Raw genomic sequence first — 8,771 nt, 5'->3', positions numbered from 1 at the left:
TGAATGAATGATGGACGAGAAGGAGATGACAGTGCTAATTAGAAAAAGGTGTAGAATAATTAATGGGTATAAGGGTTCGGATGGAAGCTGAAGAATTGTATTGATATCAATAGTATAGCAAAGAAAATACAGATCATTACCACAGCCTTCTAACTGATATTATAAATTCTCATTATTTTCAGCTGCAATTCTGATGGTTTTTGTTCTTTTATCATTATTATTATTATTATTATTATTATTATTATTATTATTATATTATTATTATTATTATTTTGTATTTTGACAAGTTGCTTGGCTTTTACTTCAATGCTTTTGTTGCAGTAACTGCTGCTAGAACTGCTGTTATCATGCTTAGTATTGCTTCTGCTGCTGTTGCTCTTCTTATGACTGCTACTGTTGCTGCTACCACTATTGCAACTGCTACTGCTGCTGCTGCTCCAAGAGCCGGTAGGCTAAAAAAGATAGAACCTCATCAGCAGTGTAGAAGCTGTGGAATGATCATGGTGAGAAGTAGATCAATAGAAACAGCATTGCAACAGTCTATGATCGCAGCAGCAGCAGCCACAGCAGTAGTGTCTGCAAGAATGGAATAATGTTATGGTGAGTTTCAGTTCCATGCTTTGTGTGATTAACCACTTGTTTTTAAAATTCTCCAACCTACCGCTTTTACCGTAATCATTTTGTTTTGTTTTGCAATTTGTTTTTCATCTTCTATATTTCTATGAAAATTTACAATTCCATTACTTCTAAATTAAGACTAAAATCTGGTTGACATCTATCGTCATGCGGGCAGTGATTTCTAATTATTTAGTTACTACTCCCAAGAAGAAATGGTAAATGCATAATCTCTACTACTTATAGTTGAAGCTCCTACATTCAACTTCACTATGTTGCCTAACCTCCCCTTTATTTCATCTCATAATGGTATATTCCTCTCATTCATTTGTTCATGGTATGTTATAGCTAACTCTCTTTTAAGTTGACAATTCTAACTGGAGCTATGATATGACATACGCTCTACCAAATACATTCTTTTTGATTTGGATCTGGGCTCTTACATATACATTCAAATCTGGTTAGAGTCTCTAAAAATTATAGTAAGTGTCATTTGTTTTACCATTTTTTGAAATATGATTTATGTTGTTATTTTCTTAGCAGTTCCTTTCCTTGACTGCTCTCCTTACATACTCCCTTTCTCTCCTTGGATATTTACCATAAATCTTTATAGCTGTCTGCATTTTCTTTTCTTACTGTCTTCAAATATCTCCAGTGACTTATGTCTGAAATAATATTAGGTGCGTTTTCTATAATTTCAATCTATCCCATCAGAATGTACTCTTAATTAAGTTCCTAAATGCCATAAATGAGAACTACCAATATTTTTATTCAACATACATCAGCAGAAAAGTAATCTTTGCTGCATTTCATAATTTTAACGTTAGCAAAGATTATATTTTATGTAATCTAAGAAAAGATTTTGTAGGGATTCCAGTATTATGTGTATGATAGCTTACTTTTATTCAATGAACCCAGATGCAATGTTTATTAATTATCTATGTGTCAAAACATGTGTTTCACTTCTTTTGATAAGGGGATACAATTAATAAAATATCTAAATAAAATGAAATGTAAGATTATTTCTTCTGTACAGAATCAGAGATTTTCATTTATGGTATTTTAAATGTTATTTTTTTCTCTGCTTACTCTTATTCGTTATATCAGAAAAAAATTCTTTGTGCTTTTAAATTATTCAATTAATTGTATTATAATTGATTCATTTAATAATTTCTCAAATATTATGTAACTTATCTGAACTAAATGTTATATTCACTATTTATTAAAACATACAGAAAATAGATATAAATATTCTTAAAATGTCCTGAGGAAAGATTTTCTTTTAATAGTTTTCTGTTACATGTTACAATCCAGAGTATAGAAACTGAATCAAGAAATAACTCATAGCGTTTTTGTAAACCAGAGCATGGATGGCTGAATTAAAGTAGTGGTCAACCAGCTGGGAGGTTGACAGTTCATATTATATGACTGGCATTTCATTGTACACATGATCAAAATGCTTAGCTCTCCAAGTCTGAGTCCACCCTGCCTAAAGTAGGTACATCATGTGGTTCAATTCACTGTAGTAGGCAGTGGCTGCACTATACAATTTTATAGTAATTCATTCAGTTGTAGTCTTCTATTCCTTCAATGGAAAAGCAACCTGAAATAGATTGGCATCCCATGTAGGAGAATCTTTATTTCTCATTTGCTTAATGCTACTGAAGACTGGAGGTAATCTCCAACCTTATGGATACTCATGATTCAGGAAGGACTTCCTTCTGAAAAGTACATGCTGCTTCAGTTTTGCTTTCTGTACACAAGTTATTGCCTCTTGTTACATGCATCAATGAAAGTCTTCCTTTTTGCTAGGTAAATACTAGTAGCGCACATGCTTTTCTATCATTCATGTAGACGCTTGTAAAAGACGCTGTAACTAAAGTACAGAAATAACCCAATCAATATATATATATATATATATATATATATACAAGATGCACATATACATATACACGAGAGAGGGGTATGGTGGATGAGTACAAGAGGAGCAGCTGCAGTGGGGATAAAAATTTGGTGCACGTTCTCTCAGCACAATAAACATCTTACTGTTGAGTATATATATGAATCTGTGTGCTGTGTGTTTATATTTATGATAGGTAGAGAGCTGATAGGTGGAGACTTGTGACTGACAATTATGTAAGCCGGTACAACTTGTGCATGGTCAAGCTGTTGGTGATTAAACCGACAACTTTACCACAACTGCTTGATAAGGAAGGTGACTTTTAGGACATCCTATGAAATGGGAAACAAAACTGTCAAACAGCTGAAGTCAAGGATCAATTACCAACTGAATACTTCTTCCATGCATTTATATACATACACATGTAAATAGAAATATATATACACGTGCATCTATATTTGTATTTACATGTACATATAAGTGGTCAGAGAAGAAGGATACTTAAAATTTGTATTTTTGTAGTTGCTAGTCATCTTATTATTTTTCTTATTTCTGTTTTGTTGTTGTTGTTGATGTTGCTAGTCTAACTGTTCCAACAGTTAGAGAGTGTCATACAGGTCACTTAAGTGACTGTCATTATGAAATATGATTTGTTGGTACTTTTTGCCCCATTTTTTTTTTCTTTTTCTTAAGATATGATATTCTTGGAGACACAAAGTGATGGCAGATTTTTGGTTGTGGTGGTCACAGCTCATAAATATCTGCAAGAATCCCTAGTTCATGAATGCCTTAAAAGTGTAGCACAGAGTTGTGAGCAGTCATGCTTATCCAGTTACCCATGTGGTTCCATTGTCCATTGAAATACCATTAGTGTCTATGGGATGGAATCTATTTTTTGTCATATTGATGCATATCAGCATCAACAAGGAGGCATTCATCATCATCGTTTAACATCCATTTTCGAAGGTAGCAAGGGTTAGGAAAGAAGAAAGGAGCACTAAATTTAACCCATAATGAGTTCACAACTACCATATACCTGTGCATGTATGAGTGACTGAAGGACTGAATGAATGACATCAATGAATGAACAGACGGATGAATGAAACCAAGCAGAGACAAGGCCACAATTCAGGAAGTTACCCAGATGTTTAAAAGCTATAGTTTAGTATTTGAGTAAGTACTCTTATACAAGATTTCATATACATTATGTCCCTCTCACACTCTCTCTCTCCCTCTCACCATCTCTCTCTCTCTCTCTCTTTCCCTTTCTCTTTCTCACTCTGCTTCTTTCTCTTTCATAAATACTTATGCCGTGAGGAGATTCTTTGTGCTTTTTAATGTTGCTAGTTTTGGACCACTTTTTACTAAGCACCATGACATTCAATATAGCCATTTTATATAGGAAAATACTTAATGAATGCTGATAACGTGATTACAGATGCTAATGTTTGTATTGTGACATGGTTGTAAACATTGCAGGTGCCTTTTTGGTTGTGTTGTGTTATCCTGTAATTTCCACAGTTATCTTTGTCATTGTCCTTTACTTTTACAGCATTTACACTTACATTGTCAGCCACATTTACAGCAATCCCAGTAGAAATTCATTTTGGTCTTTTGTGGGTAAATAATTCATACAATGGCAGTCCTTAATCATTTCGTTTTCTACATTTTAATGTTTGTACAAAACTATATGTATATATATATTTATATATATATATATATATATATATATATATATATATATAATATATATATATATATATATATCATCATCATCATCATCATCATCATCAATATCGTTTAACGTCCGTTTTCCATGCTAGCATGGGCTAAACGGTTCAACTGGGGGTCTGGGAAGCCAGGAGGTTGCACCAGGCTCCAGTCTGACCTGGTAGTGTTTCTACAGCTGGATGTCCTTCCTAACGCCAACCACTCCATGAGTGTAGTGGGTACTTTTTATGTGCCACCAGCATGGAAGGAGTCAAGGTGGCACTGGCATCGGCCATGGTCAGGTGGTGCTTTTTATGTGCCACCAGTATGGGTATCACAACTACAATTTCCATTTGATTTTTGTTTTGATGTTGATGTACTTGACTCAATATGTCTCCTCAAGCACAGCAGGTCATATACATATGTATATATATATATATATATATATATATTGTAGCAAAAGTCAACTACTAGCATTAAATATAGTGCATTCTATTATTGAAATGGACCATTTACTGTTTCAATACATTCAAATATCTAGTATTTACTTATACAAGCATACGTATAAGGGATTTAAGCTTAGTATAAACTTTACTGTGTACTTTGAACACATAATTCTCTACTTCTTATTCAGTTCTCTCCATTTTGAGCCCAAACTGGCCATATAATCGCATACTTCTTTTGCATTTGATATCCAGTCATTAATTTATCTTCATAAATACCCAGAACATTATTTGATTATGAATTTTCGAGTTGCATGAATTCTACATTTAATTTTTCTTATTTACCTATTTCCAAACAAAGTGAAGAAATCTTATAATACTAATTCTTAAAATTCTTTTAAAGAAACAGCAACTCTGAATTATAAAAGATGCTACATTTCAAAATGAATGAACTTTTTTCCAATGATTTTTAGGTCCTTTTTATAATTGTAGTATAAAACTTTGATACTGGTTTAATACATACACACACATACAGGTTCATACATAGCTAATAAGATAATAACAAATTACATTAAATACAGTAGAACTCAAATACAGTAGAAAAATTTCACTATTTTTTAATATATAGGCACAGGAGTGGCTGTGTGATAAGTAGCTTGCTTACCAACCACATGGTTCCAGGTTCAGTCCCACTGGGTGGCACCTTGGGCAAGTGTCTTGTACTATAGCCTCAGGCCGACCAAAGCCTTGTGAGTGGATTTTGGTAGATGGAAACTAAAAGAAGCCCGCTGTATATATGTATATGTATGTGTGTGTATATGTTTGTATGTCTGTGTTTGTCCCCCCAACATCGTTTGACAACCAATGGTGGTGTGTTTACATCCCCGTAACTTAGTGGTTCGGCATAAGAGAAGACCAATATAATAACTACTTTGCTTCCAAAGAATAAGTCCTGGGGTCGATTTACTCAGCTAAAGGTGGTGCTATATGTAGTTCTTTTTTTCTCTTTTGTCACTATTCATTGAAATATTATTTATAATATGTCAGAGAGAAGACTTTTGTGTATGCATGTGTTCAGCTATATTCCCAGTAATACATTTTGCATACCAAGGATAAAGTGGTGGTTGTTGTTATACATGTGTCCAGCATGTGCTAATGAGGTATATATTAGAATAGACTAAGTGGAGCAGAAGGATACACGTGGACAGAAAGGGTCACCAAAGAGGTCACAGATGTATGACAAAAGATTTCCAGTCAATCAACATAAGATAAAATAAGAACATTAATAAACGATTGAAGAATAAATATGTAGTGCATGTGTTTATTTAGCAAAAAAAACTGACCATCCCAAAATATAACAGTATGTATGCATGTATGTATGTATGTATGTATGTATGTATGTATGTATGTATGTATGTATGTATGTATGTATGTATGTATGTATGTAAGTGATGATGATGATATATATATAGGGAGTGGCTGTGTGGTAAGTAGCTTGTTTACCAACCACATGGTTCCGGGTTCAGTCCCAGTGCGTGGCATCTTGGGCAAGCGTCTTCTGCTATAGCCCCGGGCCGACCAATGCCTTGTGAGTGGATTTGGTAGACGGAAACTGAAAGAAGCCTGTCGTATATATGTATATATATATGTGTGTGTGTGTGTGTTTGTCCCCCTAGCATTGCTTGACAACTGATGCTGGTGTGTTTACGTCCCCATCACTAAGCAGTTCGGCAAAAGAGACCGATAGAATAAGAACTGTGCTTACAAAGAATAAGTCCTGGGGTCGAGTTGCTCGATTAAAAAGGCGGTGCTCCAGCATGGCCGCAGTCAAATGACTGAAACAAGTAAAAGAGTAAAAGTGTAATATATATATATATATATATAAAAAAAGAACAAACATAAGCTAACAAATTGTTCACTTTAAATGTTATGTATTCCACAATCGTGCAGCATGTGCTGACATGTGGATAGACTTGCAAACAGAAGCACGTGTTAGGAAAATGTATGTAATGACTAATATTTAAGATGGTCATTGTATGTTTGGAGAAATTACTTCACCATTTTTCAAATTACTTCACTGAATGATGTATACAATATATCATGTTTTATTCATTGTTGCTCTATGTAGAAAGAAAAATGCTAAGATCTCATAAAACTCACTAGTAGTAATTTACATAATGTACCTTAGTTGAAAGTAAAAGGACATTGAATTTTTCAAGATATATAGGGAGGTAGACCAAGGAAAACATGGAGGGGACAGATGGAGGAGGAGATTGAGAGGGTTGGCTTGAGAAGGGAGGGCGCCCAAAACTGGACAAGATGGTGAGATGGTGTGAGTGTGGATGCTATGGCATTGAGGGAGATCCAGCCACCCCCGTTAACAGGGACAAAACCTGGATTCAAAACACTGGATGATGATGATGATATAAGAATTTACCCCCAGGAAGTTCCTATATATTTTCATTCATATGGAGACTGTTGTTGTTTGTAGATTAGATATATCAACATGTATACTGTGTATTTCTAAAAGAATAAATGCATGCATTGCTTACTGTATAAAAACATTTCCTTCCTTATATAAAAGCGTTCTACATTTTTATCACCCAGAGTGGATTTGAATTATCTTTAATGAGTGTTCATACTTTTGAAACATCCAAGATAGGAATGTTAGCAAGTACTTCTTCAAAAACATAACTAATTGACTCATGTTTATGGAAAATATAACATAAACGTTTTAGGCTATTTGCTATTTTGTGTGAGCCCCAGTTCCTACCAGTGGGAAGGAATTTCAGTACATTATGCTATCTGTAATAACATTATATATTGAAGCAGATACTTTTTAGGACAATGAAGATTAGTGGTAATGTACCTAAACACCTTTACCAGTATAATGGGTAATTACTATCTCATTGCACTTCATTAATAAATATGAAGATTGAGAGGATTCTTTTGGAACACTCATCAACTAATGACTCTACAAAGAAATGCTGATGAATCAAATTAAACCTAACATGCTACCTATGACAGTTTTAATGAAATTAACAATCATAAACTGATTATTATACTGTCATTATCTTTATGTTTACAAGTAAAATTTTTACATTGTATATGCAAAGATGTTTCATTGTTTTCAGGAGTGACTGTGTGATAAGTAGCTTGCTTACCAACCACATGGTTCCAGGTTCAGTCCCACTACATGGCACCTTGGGCAAGTGTCTTCTACTATAGCCCCGGGCTGACCAAGGCCTTGTGAGTGGATTTGGTAGACAGAAACTGAAAGAAGCCCGTTGTGTATATGTATATATATATATGTATATATGTGTATGTATATGTTTGTGTGTCTGTGTTTGTCCCCCCCAACATCGCTTGACAACCGATGCTGGTGTGTTTACGTCCCCGTCACTTAGCGGTTCGGCAAGAGAGACCAATACAATAAGTACTAGGCTTACAAAGAATAAGTCCTGGGGTCGATTTGCTCAACTAAAGGCAGTGCTCCAGCATGGCCACAGTCAAATGACTAAAACAAATAAAAGAATAAAAGAATAATATAAAGTGTTCAGATTGATACACATGTGCACATTGCATATTTAATAAAATGTGGGTGCTTTAATATTCTTGAATGAGAGTGTTTTGACATATGTATCAACCTGGACTTTAGCTCAAAAGTAAAATTAAATCTTCATTTGTTATAAGGCATGCACATATATACTGACACTCATATGCATATTTCTGTTAAAAATGTGCATTTAACATTATGTATGTATCTTTTGAAAGTTGAAAAAGCAATGAACAGCTAGCCAAGAAGCTATCAATTCATGTCCTGTCACCTTTACTGGGCTGCACCCATTGCTAAAACAGCTCTGGCTGGATTCTGTTGTTTCACTGGCTCGCTGTGCAAACTTTAACTGCATCTTGAGATACAGTTATCATAGATAACTGCACCTACCACTGATATCTGAGATAGATTTGAGTCCTGTTCAGGAGTCAGTTTAATTTTCATCTCTTTAACCTTTTAGGATTCAGAAAATTCTGTCAAGCTTAATGCTTGTTTATTCACATTGTTTTGAATTAATCTTGCATTATTTTGTAACATTATGATTTTA

At 34.3% G+C, this 8,771-nt stretch overlaps 1 protein-coding gene across 11 annotated transcripts in view; it reads left to right on the top strand.

Annotated features, from left to right (window-relative positions):
- The first annotated feature begins 423 nt into the window (after nucleotides 1-423).
- The window catches only part of LOC115215814 (MAGUK p55 subfamily member 7), a 930,620-nt gene continuing 922,272 nt past the window's right edge, over nucleotides 424-8,771 (top strand). For 3 of the 11 annotated variants that reach the window (XM_036506002.1, XM_036505998.1, XM_036506000.1), the window contains exon 1: nucleotides 425-600. The gene's annotated coding sequence lies outside the window, so the exon portion shown is untranslated. Of the gene's footprint in view, nucleotides 601-965; nucleotides 1,098-8,771 lie in introns of those variants that run through there. The other 8 variants (XM_036506007.1, XM_036506005.1, XM_036506004.1 and 5 more) reach the window with 6 other exon arrangements.

The sequence above is a fragment of the Octopus sinensis genome, linkage group LG9 (assembly GCF_006345805.1).
Source record: "Octopus sinensis linkage group LG9, ASM634580v1, whole genome shotgun sequence".
Lineage (NCBI taxonomy): Eukaryota > Metazoa > Mollusca > Cephalopoda > Octopoda > Octopodidae > Octopus > Octopus sinensis.
This window is presented reverse-complemented; position numbering and strand designations above follow the sequence as displayed.